The sequence below is a fragment of the Nicotiana tabacum genome, chromosome 5 (assembly GCF_000715075.1).
Source record: "Nicotiana tabacum cultivar K326 chromosome 5, ASM71507v2, whole genome shotgun sequence".
Lineage (NCBI taxonomy): Eukaryota > Viridiplantae > Streptophyta > Magnoliopsida > Solanales > Solanaceae > Nicotiana > Nicotiana tabacum.
Genome location: NC_134084.1, coordinates 117973818 through 117998067, shown reverse-complemented (window position 1 = coordinate 117998067; position 24250 = coordinate 117973818).

The following is a 24250-nucleotide window of genomic DNA, read 5'->3' as shown; positions in this document are numbered from 1 at the left end:
AACAATGGTATATTATTTTCTTCAACTTCTAGTCTATGTGCTTTAGAGTTTAGAATATGTCAACTACGAAGCTAGCTTTCATACAAAAAAGAACTAAAAAACAAAAAAGAACTAAGTTGGTGTATTGATAATTTATGCATAACATTAATAGATAAACTAAACGAGAGCAGATCCTAAAGGAAAATGGAGAAGACGCAAAGTAATTTAACTGTCGGAGTAAGACTCATACTACTGCAAATTCTTCTTCTTTTTACCTCACCCTTATTCCAAAGGACCATAGTACTCTTTGCTAACCTTTATGTGACTCGAACTACTGGCCTACTAGTTGTGTTTGTTAGAGTCCTTTACGTTGGTTGAAGGAACGAGATGCAGTCTCTTTATGAGGTATTAGGCAATTTTTGTTGGGAATAAACCCCCAAGAAATAATATTCATGGTAATAAAAGCGGAATAATAATGTAACACCGAGATACGGTAATTAACAAGAATAAAAGAGTAACAACGACACCAAGATTTTTACGTGGAAAACCCTTTTAATAAGGGAAAAAACCACGGCCCCGAGAGGAGCAACTGATATCACTATAGTAAGGAATTTTACACTTTGTAGGTCGGAGTAAAATATTCCAAAGACCACTACAACACTCAAAAGAAATAACCCTCTTTTGATATTCCCACCTCACTACAATATCGCTCACTCTCTATTTTCCTCACAAACTATTTTCTTATACCCTGTCTGTGAAACCTCACTCTTTCTTTCTCTCTTTGTTGGTGTGAAGAAATGAGAGTTGAGACTCTCCTTTTATAGCCAAAGCTTCACTCTCTAAAGCCTACATTATTTGACAATTTACACACACTTTTCACAATTCAACAAAGTTGGTTACCAAACCAAAGAAATTCAACAAGGTTGGTTACCAAACCAAACTAATTCAACAAGGTTGGCTACCTAACCAAACCAAGTCAACAAGGTTGGCTACCAAACCAAAGAAACTTTTATTAGGTACATGCCTAATACTTCTTCAATGAGATGGACATCATCAATCTCCCCTTCCAGTCTCATTCATCTAGAGGAGGTAGCACTATCTTCTAGTTTGAGTGCATGCCGACAAGTTCTTTGCATAGCTCGAACTTGTCCCTTGGTACCACCTTAGTCAGCATATCTGCGAGATTCTCACTTGTAGAAATCTTCAAGACTTTTAGAGATTCATCATCTACCATTTCTCGAATCCAATGATATCTCACATCAATGTGTTTGGTCCTTGCATGGTACATAGAGTTCTTGCTAAGGTCTATTGCACTTTGACTGTCACAATAGACGACATACTCCTTCTGATGCAATCCAAGCTCTTGAAGAAACCGTTTGAGTCATACCATCTCCTTGCCAGTTTCTGTAGCGGCAATGTACTCTGCTTCAGTTGTTGAAAGTGCAACACACTTCTGCAACTTAGACTGCCATGATATAGCTCCCCCTGAAAATGTAAACAAATATCCAGTAGTGGATTTTCTGTTGTCAATGTCACCTGCAATATCAGCATCTGTATAGTCCTTCAAGATTTTATCAGATCCTCCAAAGCACAAACAATCTCCCGTGGTACCTCTCAGGTACCTGAGTATCCACTCGACTGCTTCTTAATGTTCCTTTCCAGGATTTTCAAGAAACTTGCTGACAACACCAACTGCGTGAGCAATATTAGGTCTAGTACATACCATTGCATACATCAAGCTTCCGACTGCTGAAGAATAAGGAACTCTAGCCATGTTCCCTTTCTCTTTCACTGTTGTAGGACACATCTTTTTGCTCAACTTTAGATGACTAGCAAGAGGTGTGCTGACTGGCTTAGCATTTTTCATGTTGAAGCGTTCTAGTACACGTTCAATGTACTTCTCCTAAGATAGACACAACTTTCTACTTATTCTCTCTCGAACTATCTTCATCCCTAGAATTTGTTATGCTGGGCCCAAGTCCTTCATATCAAATGACTTGGACAGATCTCCTTTCAACTTTGCTATCAGCCCCTTGTCTTTTCTTACAATTAACATGTCATCCACATACAACAACAATATAATAAAGTTATTCTCAGAAATTTTTTTGAAGAATACACATGGATTAGAATAGGTCTTTAGGTATGTTTGACTTTTCATGAATGAGTCAAACTTCATGTACCACTGCCTTGGTGCCTGCTTCAATCCATAAAGACTCTTATTCAATTTGCACATCATGTGTTTCTTTACAGCTACTTCAAATCCTTCTGGCTGCTTCATATAAATCTCCTCTTCCAAATCTCCATGAAGAAATGCAGTTTTCACATCCAACTGCTCCACTTCAAGATCTAGGCTAGCTGCTAAGCTCAAAATTGTTCGAATAGAAGTCATTTTGACAATAAGTGAGAAAATTTCGTCGAAATCAATACCTTTCTTCTGTTCGAAGCCTTTAACCACCAATCGAGTTTTGTATCTGACCAGCTTGCCATTTCCATCTTTTTTGAGTTTAAAGACCCATTTGCATTTGAGTGGTCTTTTACCCTTTGGAAGTTCAACCAGCTTGTAAGTGCCATTTTTCTGTAGAGATTCCATCTCTTCTTCCATAGCTTTCATCCACTGGTTCTTTTCTGGATGGGACAACACCTCCTTAAGACTTTCTGGCTCTCTCTCACCACTGATGAGGACATACTCTGTGGAAGGGTACCTGCATGACTCTACCCTTGGCCTCTCTGATCTCCTCAGAGGTTGAGGTTGTTCTTCTCCCTGAGTGGGGTGCTCCACTTCCTCGATACCTTCATCAAGTTGCTCCCCCTGCTCAATAACCTCACCAGGTTGCTCCCCCTGCTCGGCAACCTCGTCGGTCGTACTTTCTGCACTTGTGGGATTGTTAGAAGTAGAAGGAATAATAAAAAGGTTAGGAATTGTACCATTCTTCGCCTTTTTCTAACATATCGGCAGCAGTTCCAACTTCACTTTCTCGGAAGACTACATCTCTACTTCTGATGACCTTCTTCTTTACAGGATCCCACAATCTGTACCCGAACTCTTCATCTCCATATCCGATAAATATGTAGGGAACAGATTTATCATCCAGCTTTGTTCTCTGCTCATTGGTACATGTGCAAAAGCTCTGCAACCGAACACCTTCAAATGCGAGTAGGACACCTCCTTGTTGGTCCAAACTCTCTCTAGGATGTCAAACGCCAACGGAACTGATGGACTCCTATTGATCAGGTAACAGGTTGTCTGAACTGCTTCACCCCAGAATGACTTAGGCAGTTTAGCCATTCTAAGCATGCTTCTCACCTTCTCCACAATGGTGCGGTTCATCCTCTCGGCTATGCCATTGTGCTGTGGGGTTCCAGGAACTGTCTTTTCATGTCTGATCCCATGACTTGAACAATACTCTTCAAATTCCCTTGAAGTGTACTCACCTCCATTGTCACTTCGGAGACGCTTTAGCTTTCGACCCGTCTCCCTTTCTACTAGAGCATGAAACTTCTGGAAAACTTGCAACACCTGATCTTTGGTTTTTAAAATATAAACCCATAATTTTTGTGAAGCATCATCAATAAAAGTAACAAAATATTTGTTACCGCCCATTGATTCAATTTCCATTGGGCCACAGAATATACTAAATCAAGTATATTCAATTTTCTTTCAGACGATGTCTGAAATGAGACTCTATGTTGCTTACCAAATAAACAGTAGTCACAAGGTTTTACCGTTGTACCTTTGGCATAAGAAATAAGTGATTTCTTGGCAAGAATCTGCAATCCCTTCTCGCTCATATGACCCATTCTTTTGTGCCACAAATCTGCAGAAATCTCATCTTCTGCCGCGTTCAATTCACCTTGGCATATTTCTGTATTTGTCCTGTATAACGTGCCACGAGCAACTCCCTTTGCAATCACCAATGGTCCCTTAGTGAGTCTCCACTTTTGATTTGCAAAATAGCTCTCGTATCCATATCGGTCTAAAGCAATTCCCTAGATCAAGTTCATCCGCAAATCAGGTACATGCCGCACATCCTTTAGAACCAATGTGCATCCGACATTTGTCTTGATACAAATGTCACCAATCCCCGCAATCTTTGAGTAACTTGTGTTACCCATTCTCACTGTGCCGAAATCACCTGCTACATATCTGCAAAAAAGATCTCTTACCGGTGTGGCATGGTAAGATGCCGCTGTGTCAACCACCCATTCCGACTCTGGACCTGACAGGTGCATGCATTTCTCTTCCTCATTTATAAAAAGGACAACATTATCATTGTTTTGCACCATGGCGGTTGTGTTGTCGTCTTTCTTCTGGCCACTGGTTTCACCTTTGCCCTTCCTTGGATTTGGGCAATCTCTTTTGAAGTGACCTGGTTGATCACAGTGTTAGCAATTTCTGACTCTTGATTTGGATCGGTTCTTTGACTTCCCACGAGCTCCGGATCTACCATAGTTGTTCGAACTCCTTTGATAACTCCTGCCTCTACCTTCTGTAATGAGAGCACGTCCTTGATTTTCAGGCTTCTTTCTCATCTTCTCATTGAGTAAAAGAGCCGATGTGACATCTTTCAACTCAATAGTAGTCTTACCGTGCAGGATGGTTGTTGCCAAATTATCGTACGAAGATGGCAACGAGTTCAATAGCAAGATGACTTTATCTTCTTCCTCGATTTTCACTCCGAGGTTGGCAAGCTGTGTGATTAGTCCGTTAAACACATTTAAATGTGACAAAAAATTCATACCTTCACCCATGTGTAGGGCATATAACTGCTTCTTCAGGTACAATTTATTTGTCAGCGTTTTGGACATGTATAGGCTTTCCAACCTTGTACAAATTCCACGTGCAGTGTCTTCATCAATGATGTTATTTACCACATCATTTGATAAGTGCAACCTGATTGCACTAGCGACTCTTTCATCCAAGTCAGCCCAATCCTTAGCTTTCATGGTATCAGGCTTTTTGGCATCGGCATCTAGCACCTTGTGTAATCCTTGTTGGATGAACAGATCCTTCATCCTTCTTTGCCATGTTGAGAAACCGTTATCTCCGTTGAATTTTGCTACCTCGTACTTTACTCCGGACATTTTTATTTTTCACCGAGTATAGTACTACCGATATTGAATAGTATTTCAGTGAACGAGCAGAACCTGTGCTCTGATACCAGTTGTTGGGAATAAACCCCCACAGAAATAATATTCACGGTAATAAAAGCGGAATAATAATGTAGCACCAAGATACGGTAATTAACAAGAATAAAAGAGTAACAACGACACCAAGATTTTTACGTGGAAAACCCTTTTAATAAGGGAAAAAACCACGGCCCCGAGAGGAGCAACTGATATCACTATAGTAAGGAATTTTACACTTTGTAGGTCGGAGTAAAATACTCCAAAGACCACTACAACACTCAAAAGAAATAACCCTCTTTTGATATTCCCACCTCACTACAATATCGCTCACTCTCTATTTTCCTCACAGACTATTTTCTTATACCCTGTCTGTGGAACCTCACTCTTTCTTTCTCTCTTTGTTGGTGTGAAGAAATGAGAGTTGAGGCTCTCCTTTTATAGCCAAAACTTCACTCTCTAAAGCCTACAATATTTGACAATTTACACACACTTTTTACAATTCAACAAAGTTGGCTACCAAACCAAAGAAATTCAACAAGGTTGGCTACCAAACCAAACTAATTCAACAAGGTTGACTACCAAACCAAACTAATTCAACAAGATTGGCTACCTAACCAAACCAAGTCAACAAGGTTGGCTACCAAACCAAAGAAACTTTTATTAGGCACATGCCTAATACTTCTTCAATGAGATGGACATCATCAATTTTCACATCTTGAATTAGCTTTTTGAGCTGAGCTAGGGCACATATCCATTTTCTTTGTATGTTATCAAAAATCAAATTATCCAATATTGGGCATCATTTTATGTTATTCTAGTTGGACCGTGCGGGGTGTTATAGAGTGTTGCATATTCGTTGTTGGAACGTGTTACCATATTTTGATAAATTCTCAGCTCATTAGCTAACCTTTGAGAATTGACTTAAGCTCAAGATCTATTTTTTTAGCAGCATTGAACTCAAAGTTTTGACCTACTGATTGAATATAAGTGTCTCAGTGGAATGATCTACCACTAATGTATAGTCAAGTCAAATTTACACGATAATAACAACTACATATCAAGTGTGATCCCTAAAATGGGATTTATACAGTGGGTGAGATGTATGCAAACTTTATCTCTGCTTTGTGTGTGGTAGAAAAATTTCCGATAGGTGCGGGGCTCAAGAGATACACAAGTCAAATTTATGTTCTATTTAATGTGTATATATTGTAAATTTGTTTGTCCAATATCTCCGTCCAAACAAAAGAATTACTCCATACTGATCTCACAACGTGTAAAGTGGTGGGATTCAACGCCATGAAGGCAAGGGTAGAAAGGATGCATGTGACAAATGCATAGAACCAAAAGTAGATTCATGAGTAGAAAACAACAAGTCCTATGAGGAGTGCCGTAGAGGAAGAGGATATTTCTTTTCATCTTACTTTGGCATCTTTCTCCCAACATTTTGTTTTGGGTACAAATGAAAGAAGAAGGTTAAAACAAAAAAACAAAAAAGAAGGTTCATTTTCTCATTTGTTGCGGACTTATGTACAGGCCTTGTATCCGCTGCTTTACCATATGGGGAAATAGATTAAAACATATATGTAAAGTTGGAGATGTCTTCTCTCATGCAGCTATTGTTAATGTGTTTTCGTAGACTAGTTTTGATAAACCTGAAGTCCCGAGGATAAGAGGAGTCCAGTTTGAACTCTCAGATCGCCAAATAATGAGCTTGTCTCTTTTATCATTTATGCACTTAAATAGGCGTTCTTCTATGATAGGTTTCGAACCCGTTATGCAACCAACATATCAAGCGTTGCGCTCTTATCACTACAGAGCCATGTGAATAATGTTTTGATTGGATATTATGCTATATAAAAAGATGGCATCTTGTTATAATTAATGTATCTTTCCAAAAGTCTCAGGCAGAGCAACTTGGTACTCGTGCTGGTAGGAGGTAGTAGGTTTCCGATAGAATAGTTAAAGTGCAAATATGCTGGCATGGAGACCATTTGTCATTAAAAAGTTTAGTATATTTTGTCCAAGTCTTTAATTTTCAAAATTTCTGAAAGTCAATTGTGTCGAACTCTCTATAACACTCGACATTGGCGTCTCATGTCATATCATTGACTTTCTCGTTTCCCCCGATTCATTTGGTATTTGTCCCGAAGATGTCTCTGTGACATTTCTTGAATTTTATGGCAGATTGATCTTTATTTGTTTTTGATAATACCAAAATACAAGCAAAAGAGTCTAGCTGATCATATCGGCAATTCCTTTTGCAAAAAAAATAAAAAAAAATATCGGCAATTCAGTTATTACATATGAAACAGGAGATACTAAATACGTAAAAAATATATTGAAAACCAAGCCATATATATCAGTAGAAATCACGGAGGTTAATTACTGCGATCGAATTCTTTCCTTCTTCTAATCTTTCTTAATTTACTTTCTCTCTTTTTTTTTAAACTTCTTATTTAGTTGTTGTTTTTCTTTTTTGGTGACGGGGGAATAAGTTGTGTTTAGTATTATTGTTTATGTCGCATATTTTTCCTTCTTTTCTTTTTACGATTAAATGGGGGAGGAATTAATGAATTTTAATGTGATTTTTGAACTTTTATGATATAACAGGATTAATATTGGCGAGACAAATATATATATATTAACTTCATGGTGAGATCGGCATGATCATATTATATAGTCAAGATTATGTTGTTGTATAATAATTACTATATTCTATACACCTCCCATCTAGCATTTTGACATCAACAGCAAAGAATGTTAATTATGATATCGTCCTCCTCTCCTAAGTTTTTCAAAACAAACATGCATATAAGTTGTAACTCACTCAAATATTACTTTATAGTACAAAAATGAATCAAGTGATAGGCCACCACGGAAATCATCTTCCATAGTACCTTTCCTACTTACTCTTATTTTTTTTATTTTTGGATGTAAGATTCTCTAAGATTTGTTTTAATTTCGAGGAGGAGATACAGCTTCTAATGGAAGTTTTAAAAAAAAAATCAATAAAGTGGATAAAAACTACGAGAGATCAGAGCTGAAATTCCAAAATTAGATAAAAAATACTGTATGGTAAATAATTTCGTCCCATCTATCTATGCATCTTTTTCCATTCCAAAAACGTTTTACAGATTGTTATGTTAAGGCTTTGATAATTTTGTGTGTGTATATATATATATAGAGAGCAACTTAGTTTATGCATTCAGAAGGGAAAGTTTTACTCTTTCCTCATCAAATGATTTTGGATTAATCTTATCATGAAACAAGAGGATGTAAATGTAAGGAAGGGGAAATTTTAGATATAATTACCATTTGAAACAACAGGTAGCTGTTCATAAGCCTAGACTGGAAAACAAAAATAAATTCATCATACTTTTGGAATTTATGGTCCTAAACAATTTAAAAAGGGGCCAGGAGTATTTGTATTGTTATAAAAGCTTCTCATTAAGGGTAGAATTGTAAATTTAACCAAAATTGTTTCCAAATTTAAAAAGTGATCATTCTTTTTGGAACGGACCAAAAAAGAAATAGGTTCACATAAACTTAAAGGAGGAAGTAGTATTTAAATACAGATTATACAAATAGCAACAGAATACTTGGTATGGAACGCGAAGTTTTTAAATTTGAACCACCCCAATTTGGTGAAAGGATTTTAATTTCTGTGTACTTCATTCAAGAGCAATAAATGCTCAATCTCTTGCACTTTGGCAGAAGGAGTAAATTACAGCCTTTCAGATGTTAACAGTACAAAATTTTTGTGAAACGAGAATTCATTTTTAAAAAAAATTATTCATAGTTCTAATTTTTATATTCAATTCTAAGGTAAATTTCACAAATGGTCATAAAACTATGAATTTTTTCACCAAAGTCATATAACTTCATTTTCTCTCGCAAAAATAATAAAACTTTCACTAACTCACACAAAAATCATAATGATCGCAAAACATAATTTTCTGGTAGTATTCTCTTATTCCATTTTTTTTATATTTTTAGTCTAATAAATAATAACCCAATTAAAATAGCAGAAATATATATTTTTAGTCGCTTCCAAAAATAATAGCTGATATATAAACTAATTTCATTGCCATAGGTATATATATATATATATATATATATATATATATATATATATATATATATATTTGGCTATTATTTTTACTTTCAGCCGACCAATCAATTTTATATTTTCTCTTAAAATAGGAATAACTTAACCCAACCTTACCAATACCCATATACATAGATTATATAATACTAAAAGTGAATCTTTCTCTCAAAAAAAAAATATAGTTCATAATGCATGAAATTCGGACAAAAAAAGGAAGAAAAAAAAGTTATAATTAGAGAGCACTTGAAATAAAAATGCTATTAATTTGAATGAAAATCTTGAAAAAAAAAAGTATCATATTTTGAAGGATTCACTTTTAATATTATTTTAATTTATATATACGGACATTGGGTCAGGTGGTCAGTGGCGTTAGGCATTCCTATTTTAAATTAAACTATTATTTATTAGACTGAACATAAAAAATAAATCGTAAAGAAGAAAATACTACTGAAAGTTATATTTTTCAGTGACTATGATTTTTGTGTAAGTTAATTAAAGTTTTACAATTTTTGTGTGAGAAAATAAAGTTATATAACTTTGATAGGAAAAAACTTATAGTTATATATATAATTATTTGTGAAATTTACTCTTCGTTTCCATTTACTTGTTCGATTGGAATTTTTCACTTGAATTGAGGAAGTAGTATTAATTAAATATTTAGTTTACTAGATTATTCTTATGAATAATACTTTGCAAATCTGACTTTAAGTACTAGTATACCAATTAGATTGTGAAATGGATACTTAATAATAAGAGTAAAATCGAAAAACATAATTAATTCTCTCTTGATTTGCTCAAAGGATAAGTAAAAGGAAAAACTATCTTTAGTATACTAAACAGTGGCGGACCCAGGATTTTGTACAAGCGGGTTCAGTCGGAGAAATCCATAACTAACATAAGCGGTATAAGCCGTATAAGCGGGTTCAAAAATAATTTCTATACAAAATTTACCTTGCTTTAGCCATAATTTATACATATACACAGTATTATTTTTTGACGAAGCGGGTTCAGTTAAACCCACTTCTCACCACTTGGGTCCCACCCTGACTAAATAAGTAAACGAAAACGGAGAGAGCTCATTATTAATCAAATGAGACATTTTAAGAAAATAAAAGAATGATTTAATTAATTAATTTTAAGATGAAGACTATTAAATGTGTATTTCCTAAGAGATATATAAACCAAAGGAAGTAGTAGTAAAAATAATGGAAAAAGAATAAAATAGCATAGTACTCCCTCCGGTCCAAAATAAGTGATTTTTTGGTTTTTTTCTTGACGTCCAAAATAAGTGATTTTTTCAAATTTTAAGAATAATTAATTATTTTTTTCCTACATTGCCCTTGGAGTAATTAGTGTTAGAGTATATGTTAGGAGTGTTTATGTGAAAAGATAATAAAAGTTAATATGGTTCATTTCATTGCCAATTAATGTTAAAAGATGAATTTTTTAATATGTGTGAAAACACCAAAAAATACTTATTTTGGACCGAAGAGAGTAGTTAGAGCCAAACGGTAAATAGTGCCTGTCTCAATCATTTATTATGTAGTGCCAAATATATACGTTCCCGTTAGAATGATTATATTTTTTCTACAAAAAAGAAAGAAAAGAAAAATGAAGAACAAATTTCCAGAAAATTTATTACCTTCGCTGATTTTTAGCCGAAAGTGAACCCCACCATATTTTTATAAGGCGGGCCTGATTGGGTGGTGGGTCCTTAGCTACATTAAAATTGTTACAGAAATTCATGTTTCTGCATAAGTGCCTTTGTTTTCATCTTAGCTTGCATACCCTATACCTTTTTTTAACTTTTACCTTTTTCCCTTTTCAGGGCTAAATTACAAGGAAAAAATAAAAAAATAAAAAATTAAACGCCTGCTACGTCTCCCACACCCCTCCCCTATGTGACTGATCTTTGAAAGCAAATAAAAATTAGAGTTTAACTTCTATGTACCGGTATGGTATATAATTACTTATATTATCGGATTATTTAAACTATAATCATGGATAATTACTCATAACAAGTAAAATTTATAATTTTAAAAAATAAAAATTATGTCAATATAGTATAAACGTCTTTATACTGCCTCTAAGTATAATTAGTCATTTCTAGTATAGTCAGACCTCTCTTTTTCTGTAAGAATATTTCACTATAATGATCAAATTTCTTTGAAAATGATTTATCATGTTATGTCATATTATATATTCTGTATAAGAGCATTTTACTAGAGCAACCAGTATTTTTCCAAACAAATGATGTTATTATAAGAAAATTCTAAGGTTTAAGTAACGGTTAGTTTCTGAAAAAGGACTTGAAAACAAACAAAAAATAATAATATATATATAGACACCTATGTTTGATGGGATCTTTTTTTGCTTCCGGGACTGAATAAAATACACATATATATGGTATATATTTCCATGCACACGTATTCACGTTTGTATTATGATTTTAACAATGATACAAATTACACTAAGAGATGCAAATTAAGTACGCTTTCACATATAATGATCCTTTCCATAAGAAGGAACTGTCAGATGATAGTAGTTTTTAACATATACTGCATATATTTAGGTTGGAGATATGAGTTTGTTGATGAATGTACTGTTTAAACCCATACCCCACGTTATAGTAAAATCGTTGATTGTTCCCTAATGAGATAAATGTATAAATATCTTTGTAAGTATGTGGATCTCACCTTTTTGTTTTATAGTACTAAATTTGGCAGTATGAATAACTTAAAATAAACTTAGTAAAAATTCCATTGCTTTTGAAAAAGATTCCTGAGAACTTCTTTTTTGCCATTTGAGAATTGAAAAAGAAATAGAAACACCAACCAACATAAAAAAGTGGAAGAAGACCATAATACTTGACCAACAATCTCATTTATGGCACGAACATTCACCGTAAAAAAAATAGTTTGGTACACAAGATTTTTCGTGTTCATACAGGTTCCGGAGAATGACCGCACTTTAAGGATATACAACCACCTTAATGCACTCATTTCAAGCTCAAACTCACGGAGAAAAACTATGTAAAACAAAAAAAAATTATAGATTTTATTAGATTATCTTATTATCAAACAATTTGGTCAAAACAAAATCTCATGAGGCAACAATTCTCATATACAATATTAATATCAAGATTTCAACAAAATCTCATGAGGGGCAGGCAACAATATTCATTTACAAAATTCAAGATTTCTTGAAACATTCTTCCTGTGAAGCGAATGTACTTAGCTTCAAAGACCATATATCAAAATGATTAAAAAAAACATAGAAAAAGAAAAGAAAATTGAATAAGAGAGATCAAGCTCTAGTATTTTTTTTTGTCTGTTACTTTACTTATCTGTTGTGTAGAGGATTTGGACCGGTACGAACTTTCCTCTTATCATCACCAAAAATCTCATCCATATTTGGAATATTATTTCCTCTTGAAAAGAAGCCACGTTTATGAGATTTAACACCTCTCTTTATAGAAGAAGAATAATCACCTTTGAATCTGTAAAACTTGCCATTATTTCCATTTTCTGCACCACAACAATATGAAACTTTGAAATGCAAAAGCCCCAAAAGAAGAATAAGACATAAAAATGCCAAACTCAACTGTTTCTTGCTAAAAACCCAAGTCATGGCTCATGGGATTTTCAAGAAAAGATGGCAAAATAGAGGTCTATGGGCTGCTAAATAATAAAATTGATAAGGGAAGCGTTCTTCTTTTTTGGATGCCTAGGAATTTGGACGGATGTATTAGGTCAAATGCATAAATTTTGCTGCCTTGTAATATAGTATTACAAAATCTTGGTTTTTGTGAAATTTTTTAGTAGTAGGAGAAGAAGAGAAGTGGAAGTGCTGTGAACTTTTTTCAGTTGCCAATTTCAGAGCCAAATTTGCTCTCTAAACATGGCCACACAGAAACAAAGGAAAAGAAAAGAAGAACCCCTTTTAGGAGTTTGATAAAGAGGGGTGGGTGGGTGGTTGGGAGAAATATAGAGAAATATAGTAAAAAATTTTGAGCTGACTTATTAGGGAAAAGTGAAGTGGTCACTATGCTACTCACTCACTTGTATTCTCTCAAAAATCTTGGGTCATGTGAGAACAATCATTTTCTTGGGTTTTTATTATATGCTCTTTCTTTCTCTGTTCAGTTTGGTTTTTTGTTGTTGGGAAAGTAGTGGGTAAGAGTTGAAATGGAAGTTAATGCCTAATGGTGAGTACAATGTCTTTCATGCTTCAAAAGTCTATACAATTCCATTATATATATTTCAGAGAAAGCTACTACTCCACCATAAGCTTTTACTTTTTTCCTCAAATTCTAAAAGTTTATACTAATAAAGGCAATTCGCAAGAAACTTGGCGTCTAAGCTGGCTTTGTAACTTAAAACAAAGATTGATGATATACTTGTATTGGTCAAAATTTGACCACCACGACTAGATTGTCTGACACCCCACCTCAGTAATTGAGCAGTGAAAGTCAATAGAGTTCACTCCATTTCTCCTCTATGACATTCGAGGAATCGAAAAAAAGTGACGCCTAAAATCATGACCAAGACACATTAATGGCAAGAAAGTGTCGAGTCAAGCAAAGGGTAAATGGACCTCGACTATATAGCCAAGAGAAGCTCTCAATTTGAGGGAGCTTCTCCATTCTCTCGAAAAAGGAAGATAAAAAGCTCCTTTCTTGTATTCTAGAAAAAGAGAAAATGACCTCGAAGAGAATATGTAAATCTACTTCCTCATCGATTGATGAGAAGGGCAGTGTCGAATCTTAATAAGATCAATCATATCTCTTTCATCCCATATACAATTATTATTGTTAACTTTTCTATCCGAAATTAATTATGCTTGACTAAGATTTACTCCTTCATCTTTGATTGATTTGTTCAAAAAGGTTTTAATATCTTTTGAGTCAAACAATTTGGCGTCGTCTGTGGAGATTTCTTAGTGAAAATTTCCTAGTTTCTCCCAGATCGAAACCAAGAAATACAATCACTCACCAAAAGGAGCGCAGAGGAAAAACCCAACCCACGCAAGATACAAGAACAACGTAGAGGAAGAAGAAGGGCCAAGCATCACCGGACTCGGAAATCCTCGCCCCATCAACCATCGATATATTAAACAAGGCAAACGATGTTACCAACCTGTTTTCCCCCACCGGACCACCAGGCGGGAGCGAAGAAAATCTCATCCTCACCTCCCACTCTTTGTCCATGCAAGCACATAAGACCCACGTGGACGAACGTACACAGGAACATCTCGATTAAAGGACTAAAATTGCTTCAACACAGATGAAATACCTCCAGTCGGCAACATCTCCGAGCTGGATGGCAGGAGTCAAACAAGAAAACTATAATGCGTACGCAATGCGAACCCAAGCGAAACATCAATACCTCGTGTTCACCAGCGTTGCACCATCTGGTGCAAACAATACCAAACAAACTAGGACTCCCACGGAAGATATCCAACTCTCTAGAAACCGGGACCGACGATGGTCTGTTATTTCGATAAGTTCAAAATAACACCCTTTAAGGCCAAGTCCTTCGCCAAAAGAAAAGAAGAGTTCGACCTCGATCGAATGGCGACGAGCTGTTATTTTGATAAGTTAGAAATAGCACCCTTTAAGGCCAAGACCTTCGCCAAAAGAAAAGAAGAGTACGACCTCATTCAAATGACGACAGGCTGTTATTTCGATACGTTCGAAATAACACCCTTTAAGGTCAAGGACTTCGCCAAAAGAAAAGAAGAGTGCAACCTCGATCGAACGACGACGGGTTGTTATTTCGATAAGTTCGAAATAACACCCTTTAAGGCCGAGGGCCTTCGCCAAAATAAAAGAAGAGTTCGACCTCGATCAAACGACGACGGGCTATTATTTCGATAAGTTCAAAATAACACCCTTTAAGGCCAAGTGCCTTCGCCAAAAAAAAAGAAGAGTTCAACCTTGATCGAACGACGAAGGGTTGTTATTTCGATAAGTTCGAAATAACACCCTTTAAGGCCAATGGCCTTCGCCAAAAGAAAAGAAGAGTTCAGTCTCGATCGAATGACGACGGGCTGCTATTTCGATAAGTTCAAAATAACACCTTTTAAGGCAAAGGGCATTCGCCCAAAGAAAAGAAAAGTTTGACCTTGATCAAACGACAACGGGCTATTATTTCGATAAGTTCGAAATAACACCCTTTAAGGCCAAGGGCCTTCGCCAAAAGAAAAGAAGAGTTCGACCTCGTTCAAACGACGACAGGTTATTATTTCGATACATTCGAAATAACACCCTTTAAGGCCAAGGGCCTTCTCCAAAAGAAAAGAAGAGTTCGACATCGTTCAAACGACGACAGGCTGTTACTTTGATAAGTTCTAAATAACACCCTTTAAAGCCAAGGGCCTTCACCAAAAGAAAAGAAGAGTTCAACCTCGATCGAACGACGACGGGCTATTATTTCGATAAGTTTGATATAACACCCTTTAAGGCCAAGGGCCTTCGACAAAAGAAAAGAAGAGTTCAGCCTCGTTCGAATGACGACAAGCTGCTATTTCGATACGTTTGAAATAACACCCTTTAAGGCCAAGGGCCTTCGCCAAAATAAAAGAAGAGTTCAACCTCGATCGAACGATGATGGGCTATTATTTCGATAAGTTTGAAATAACACCATTTAAGGCTAAGGGCCTTTGCCAAAAGAAAAGAAGAGTTTGACCTCGATCGAACGATGACAGGCTGCTATTTCGATAAGTTCGAAATAACACCCTTTAAGGCCAAAGGCCTTTGCCAAAAGAAAAGAAGAGTTCGACCTCGATCGAATGATGACGGGCTGTTATTTCGATAAGTTTGAAATAACACCCTTTAAGGCCGAGGGCCTTCGCCAAAAGAAAAGAAGAGTTCGACCTCGAACGAACAATGACGGGATGTTATTTCGATAAGTTCAAAATAACACCCTTTAAGGCCAAGGGCCTTCGCCAAAATAAAAGAAGAGTTCGACCTCGATCGAACGACGATGGGCTGTTATTTCGATAAGTTCGAAATAACACCCTTTAAGGCCAAGGGCCTTCGCCAAAAGAAAAGAAGAGTTCGACCTCGATCGAACGACGACGGGCTGTTATTTCGATAAGTTCAAAATAACACCATTTAAGGCCGAGGGCCTTCGCTAAAAGAAAAGAAGAGTTCGACCTCGATCGAACGACGACGGGCTGTTATTTTGATAAGTTCGAAATAACACCCTTTAAGGCCAAGGGCCTTCTCAAAAAGAAAAGAAGAGTTCGACCGCGTTCAAATGACGATAGGCTGTTATTTCGATACGTTCAAAATAACACCTTTTAAGGCCAATGCCTTCGCCAAAAGAAAAGAAGAGTTCAACCTCGATCGAACGACGACGAGCTGCTATTTCGATAAGTTTGAAATAACACCCTTTAAGGCCAAAGGCCTTCGAAAAGAAAAGAAGAGTTCAACCTTGATCGAACGACGAAGGGTTGTTATTTCGATAAGTTCGAAATAACACCCTTTAAGGCCAATGGCCTTCGCCAAAAGAAAAGAAGAGTTCAGTCTCGATCGAATGACGACGGGCTGCTATTTCGATAAGTTCAAAATAACACCTTTTAAGGCAAAGGGCATTCGCCCAAAGAAAAGAAAAGTTTGACCTTGATCAAACGACAACGGGCTATTATTTCGATAAGTTCGAAATAACACCCTTTTAAGGCCAAGGGCCTTCGCCAAAAGAAAAGAAGTGTTCAACCTCGATCGAACGATGATGGGCTGTTATTTCGATAAGTTTGAAATAACACCATTTAAGATCGAGGGCCTTCGCCAAAGAAAAGAAGAGTTCGATCTCGATCGAACGACGATGGGCTGCTATTTTGATAAGTTCGAAATAACACCCTTTAAGGCAAAGGGCCTTCGCCCAAAGAAAAGAAGAGTTCGACCTTGATCGAATGACAACGGGCTGTTATTTCGATAAGTTCGAAATAACACCCTTTAAGGCCAAGGGCCTTCGCCAAAAGAAAAAAAGAGTTCGACCTCGTTCAAACGACGACAGGCTATTATTTCGATAAGTTTGAAATAATTCCCTTTAAGGCCAAGGGCCATCGCCAAAAGAAAAGAAGAGTTCGACCTCGATTGAATGACGACGGACTGTTATTTCGATATGCTCGAAATAACACCCTTTAAGGCCAAGGGCCTTCGCCAAAAGAAAAGAAGAGTTCGACCTCGATCGAACGACGATGGGCTGTTATTTCGATAAGTTCGAAATAACACCCTTTAAGGCCAAGGGCCTTCGCCAAAAGAAAAGAAGAGTTCGACCTCGATCGAACGACGATGGGCTATTATTTCGATAAGTTTGAAATAATACCCTTTAAGGCTAAGGGCCTTCGCCAAAAGAAAAGAATAGTTCGACCTTGATTGAACAACGACGGGCTGTTATTTCGATAAATTCAAAATAACACCCTTTAAGGCCAAGGGCCTTCGTCAAAAGGAAAAAAGAATTCGACCTTGATCGAATGACGACGGGATGTTATTTCAATAAGTTCGAAATAACACCCTTTAAGGCCAAGGGCCTTCGCCAAAAGAAAAGAAGAGTTCGACCTCGAACGAACGATGACGGGCGGTTATTTCGATAAGTTCAAAATAACATCCTTTAAGGCCAAGGGCCTTCGCCAAAATAAAAGAAGAGTTCGACCTCGATCGAACGACGATGGGCAGTTATTTTGATAAGTTCGAAATAACACCATTTAAGGCCAAGGGCCTTCGCCAAAAGAAAAGAAGAGTTCGACCTTGATTGAACAACGACGGGCTGTTATTTCGATAAATACAAAATAACACCCTTTAAGGCCAAGGGCCTTCGTCAAAAGGAAAAAAGAATTCGACCTCGATCGAATGACGACGGGATGTTATTTCAATAAGTTCGAAATAACACCCTTTAAGGCCAAGGGCCTTCGCCAAAATAAAAGAAGAGTTCGACCTCGATCGAACGACGATGGGCTGTTATTTTGATAAGTTCGAAATAACAGCCATTAAGGCCAAGGGCCTTCGCCAAAAGAAAAGAAGAGTTTGACCTCGATCGAACGACGATGGGCTATTATTTTGAAAAGTTTGAAATAACACCCTTTAAGGCTAAGGGCCTTCGCCAAAAGAAAGAAGAGTTCGACCTCGATTGAACGACGACGGGCTGTTATTTCGATAAATTCAAAATAACACCCTTTAAGGCCAAGGGCCTTCGCCAAAAGGAAAAAGAATTCGACCTCGATCGAATGACGACAGGATGTTATTTCAATAAGTTCGAAATAACACCCTTTAAGGCCAAGGGCCTTCGCCAAAAGAAAAGAAGAGTTTGACCTCGAACGAACGATGACGGGCGGTTATTTCGATAACTTAAAAATAACACCCTTTAAGGCCAAGGGCCTTCGCCAAAATAAAAGAAGAGTTCAACCTCGATCGAACGACGATGGGCTATTATTTCGATAAGTTCGAATTAACACCCTTTAAGGCCAATGCCTTCGCCAAAAGAAAAGAAGAGTTCAACCTCGATCGAACGTCGATGGGCTGTTATTTCGATAAGTTTGAAATAACACCCTTTAAGGCCAAGGGCCTTCGAAAAAAGAAAAGAGGAGTTCAACCTCGATCGAACGACGATAGGTTGTTATTTCGATAGGTTCGAAATAACACCCTTTAAGGCCACGGGCCTTCGCCAAAAGAAAAGAAGAGTTTGACCTCGATCGAACGACGATGGGCTATTATTTCGATAAGTTTAAAATAACACCCTTTAAGGCTAAGGGCCTTCGCCAAAAGAAAAGAAGAGTTCGACCTCGATCGAACGACGACATTCTGTTATTTCGATAAATTCAAAATAACACCCTTTAAGCCCAAGGGCTTTCGCCAAAAGGAAAAAAGAGTTCGACCTCGATCGAATGACGATGGGATGTTATTTCGATAAGTTCGAAATAACACCCTTTAAGGCCGAGGGCCTTCGCCAAAATAAAAGAAGAGTTCGACCTCGAACGAACGGTGACGGACTGTTATTTCAATAAGTTCAAAATAACACCCTTTAAGGCCAAGGGCCTTCGCCAAAAGAAAATAAGAGTTCGACCTCGATCGAACGACGATGGGCTATTATTTCGATAAGTTCGAAATAACACCCTTTTAAGGCAAAGGGCCTTCGCCAAAAGAAAAGAAGTGTTCAACCTCGATCGAACGATGATGGGCTGTTATTTCGATAAGTTTGAAATAACACCATTTAAGGTCGAGGTCCTTCGCCAAAAGAAAAGAAGAGTTCGATCTCGATCGAACGACGACGGGCAGCTATTTTAATAAGTTCGAAATAACACCCTTTAAGGCAAAGGGCTTTCACCCAAAGAAAAGAAGAGTTCGACCTTGATCGAATGACAACGGGCTGTTATTTCGATAAGTTCGAAATAACACCCTTTAAGGCCAAGGGCCTTCGTCAAAAGAAAAAAAGAGTTCGACCTCGTTCAAATGACGACAGGCTATTATTTCGATAAGTTTGAAATAATACCCTTTAAGGCCAAGGGCCATCGCCAAAAGAAAAGAAGAGTTCGACCTCGATTGAATGACGACGGACTGTTATTTCGATATGCTCGAAATAACACCCTTTAAGGCCAAGGGCCTTCGCCAAAAGAAAAGAAGAGTTCGACCTCGATCGAATGACGATGGGTTGTTATTTCGATAAGTTTTAAATAACATCCTTTAAAGCCAAAGGCCTTCGCCAAAAGAAAAGAAGAGTTCGACTTCGATCAAATGATGATGGGTGGTTATTTCGATAAGTTCGAAATAACATCCTTTAAGGCCAAGGGCCTTCGCCAAAAGAAAAGAAGAGTTCGTCCTCGTTGGAACCACGACAGGCTGTTATTTCGATAAGTTCGAAATAACACCCTTTAACGCTAAAGGCCTTCCCCAAAAGAAAAGAAGAGTTCGACCTCGATCGAACGACGACGAGCAATTATTTCGATAAGTTTGAAATAATACCCTTTAAGGCCAAGGGCCATCGCCAAAAGAAAAGAAGAGTTCTACCTCGATTGAATGACGACGGGAAGTTATTTCGATAAGTTCGAAATAACACCCTTTAAGGCCAAGGTCCTTCGCCAAAAGAAAAGAAGAGTTCGACCTCGATCGAATGACGATGGGTTGTTATTTCGATAAGTTCGAAATAACATCCTTTAAGGCCACGGGCCTTCGCCAAAACAAAAGAAGAGTTCGACCTCGTTCGAATGACAACGGGCTGTTATTTTGATAAGTTCGAAATAACACGCTTTAAGGCCAAGGGCCTTCTCAAAAAGAAAAGAAGAGTTCGACCGCGTTCAAACGACGATAGGATGTTATTTCGATACGTTCAAAATAACACCTTTTAAGGCCAATGCCTTCGCCAAAAGAAAAGAAGAGTTCAACCTCGATCGAACGACGACGAGCTGTTATTTCGATAAGTTTGAAATAACACCCTTTAAGTCCAAAGGCCTTCGAAAAGAAAAGAAGAGTTCGACCTCGATCGAACGACGATGGGCTGTTATTTCGATAAGTTCGAAATAACACCCTTTAAGGCCAAGGGCCTTCGCCAAAAGAAAAGAAGAGTTCGACCTCGATCGAACGACGATGGGCTATTATTTCGCTAAGTTTGAAATAACACCATTTAAGGCTAAGGGCCTTCGCCAAAAGAAAAGAATAGTTCGACCTTGATTGAACAACGACGGGCTGTTGTTTCGATAAATTCAAAATAACACCCTTTAAGGCCAAGGGCCTTCGTCAAAAGGAAAAAAGAATTCGACCTCGATCGAATGACGACGGGATGTTATTTCAATAAGTTTGAAATAACACCCTTTAAGGCCAAGGGCCTTCGCCAAAAGAAAAGAAGAGTTCGACCTCGAACGAATGATGACAGGCGGTTATTTCGATAAGTTCAAAATAACATCCTTTAAGGCCAAGGGCCTTCGCCAAAATAAAAGAAGAGTTCGACCTCGATCGAACGACGATGGGATGTTATTTTGATAAGTTCGAAATAACACCCTTTAAGGCCAAGGGCCTTCGCCAAAAGAAAAGAAGAGTTTGACCTCGATCGAACGACGATGGGCTATTATTTCGATAAGTTTGAAATAACACCCTTTAAGGCTAAGGGCCTTCGCCAAAAGAAAAGAAGAGTTCAACCTCGATTGAACGATGACGGGCTATTATTTCGATAAATTCAAAATAACACCCTTTAAGGCCAAGGGCCTTCGCCAAAAGGAAAAAGAATTCGACCTCGATCGAATGACGACGGGATTTTATTTCAATAAGTTCGAAATAACACCCTTTAAGGACAAGGGCCTTCGCCAAAAGAAAAGAAGAGTTTGACCTCGAACGAACGATGACGGGTGGTTATTTTGATAAGTTAAAAATAACACCCTTTAAGGCCAAGGGCCTTCGCCAAAATAAAAGAAGAGTTCGACCTCGATCGAACGACGATGAGCTATTATTTCGATAAGTTCGAAATAACACCCTTTAAGGCCAATGCCTTCGCCAAAAGAAAAGAAGAGTTCAACCTCGATCGAACGTCGATGAGCTGTTATTTCGATAAGTTTGAAATAACACCCTTTAAGGCCAAGAGCCTTCGAAAAAAGAAAAGAAGAGTTCAACCTCGATCGAACGACGATAGGTTGTTATTTCGATAAGTTCGAAATAACACCCTTTAAGGCCACGGACCTTCGCCAAAAGAAAAGAAGAGTTTGACCTCGATCGAACGACGATGGGCTATTATTTCGATAAGTTTGAAATAACACCCTTTAAGGCTAAGGGCCTTCGCCAAAAGAAAAGAAAAGTTCGACCTCGATCGAACGACGACATTCTGTTATTTCGATAAATTCAAAATAATACCCTTTAAGCCAAAGGGCTTTCGCCAAAAGGAAAAAAGAGTTCGACCTCGATCGAATGACGACGGGATGTTATTTCGATAAGTTCGAAATAACACCCTTTAAGGCCGAGGGCCTTCGCCAAAATAAAAGAAGAGTTCGACCTCGAACGAACGATGACGGGCTGTTATTTCAATAAGTTCAAAATAACACCCTTTAAGGCCAAGGGCCTTCGCCAAAAGAAAATAAGAGTTCGACCTCGATCGAACGACGATGGGCTATTATTTTGATAAGTTCGAAATAACACCCTTTTAAGGCCAAGGGCCTTCGCCAAAAGAAAAGAAGTGTTCAACCTCGATCGAACGATGATGGGCTGTTATTTCGATAAGTTTGAAATAACACCATTTAAGATCGAGGGCCTTCGCCAAAGAAAAGAAGAGTTCGATCTCGATCGAACGACGATGGGCTGCTATTTTGATAAGTTCGAAATAACACCCTTTAAGGCAAAGGGCCTTCGCCCAAAGAAAAGAAGAGTTCGACCTTGATCGAATGACAACGGGCTGTTATTTCGATAAGTTCGAAATAACACCCTTTAAGGCCAAGGGCCTTCGCCAAAAGAAAAAAAGAGTTCGACCTCGTTCAAACGACGACAGGCTATTATTTCGATAAGTTTGAAATAATTCCCTTTAAGGCCAAGGGCCATCGCCAAAAGAAAAGAAGAGTTCGACCTCGATTGAATGACGACGGACTGTTATTTCGATATGCTCGAAATAACACCCTTTAAGGCCAAGGGCCTTCGCCAAAAGAAAAGAAGAGTTCGACCTCGATCGAATGACGATGGGTTGTTATTTCGATAAGTTTGAAATAACATCCTTTAAAGCCAAGGGCCTTCGCCAAAAGAAAAGAAGAGTTCGACTTCGATCAAATGATGATGGGTGGTTATTTCGATAAGTTCGAAATAACATCCTTTAAGGCCAAGGGCCTTCGCCAAAAGAAAAGAAGAGTTCGTCCTCGTTGGAACCACGACAGGCTGTTATTTCGATAAGTTCGAAATAACACCCTTTAAGGCCAAAGGCCTTCCCCAAAAGAAAAGAAGAGTTCGACCTCGATCAAACGACGACGAGCTATTATTTCGATAAGTTTGAAATAATACCCTTTAAGGCCAAGGGCCATCGCCAAAAGAAAAGAAGAGTTCTACCTCGATTGAACGACGACGGGAAGTTATTTCGATAAGTTCGAAATAACACCCTTTAAGGCCAAGGTCCTTCGCCAAAAGAAAAGAAGAGTTCGACCTCGATCGAATGACGATGGGTTGTTATTTCGATAAGTTCGAAATAACATCCTTTAAGGCCACGGGCCTTCGCCAAAAGAAAAGAAGAGTTCGACCTCGTTCGAATGACAACGGGTTGTTATTTCGATATGTTCGAAATAACACCCTTTAAGGCCAAGGGCCTTCGCCAAAAGAAAAAAAGAGTTCGACCTCGATCGAATGATGACGGGTTGTTATTTCGATAAGTTCAAAATAATACCCTTTAAGGCCGAGGGCCTTCGCCAAAAGAAAAGAAGAGTTCGACCTCGAACGAACGATGGCGGACTGTTATTTCGATAATTTCCAAATAACACCCTTTAAAGCCAAGGGCCTTCGCCAAAAGAAAAGAAGAGTTCGACCTCGATCGAATGACGATGGGCTGTTATTTCGATAAGTTCGAAATAACACCCTTTTAAGGCCAAAGGATTTCGCCAAAAGAAAAGAAGTGTTCGACCTCGATCGAACGATGACGGGCTATTATTTCGATAAGTTCGAAATAACACCCTTTAAGGCTTGGGGCCTTCGCCAAAATAAAAGAAAAATTCGACCTGGATCAAACCACGATGGACTGCTATTTCGATAAGTTCGAAATAACACCCTTTAAGGCAAAAGGCCTTCGCCAAAAGAAAAGAAGAGTTCGACCTCGATCGAACGACAATGCGCTGTTATTTCGATATGTTCGAAATAACACCCTTTAAGGTCAAGGGCCTTCGCCAAAAGAAAACACGAGTTCGACCTCGATCGAATGACGACAGGCTATTATTTCGATAAGTGCAAAATAACATCCTTTAAGGCCAAGGGCCTTCGCTAAAAGAAAAGAAGAGTTCGACCTCGTTCGAACGACGACAAGTTGTTATTTCGATAAGTTCGAAATAACACCCTTTAAGGCCTAGGGCCTTCGCCAAAAAAAAAAG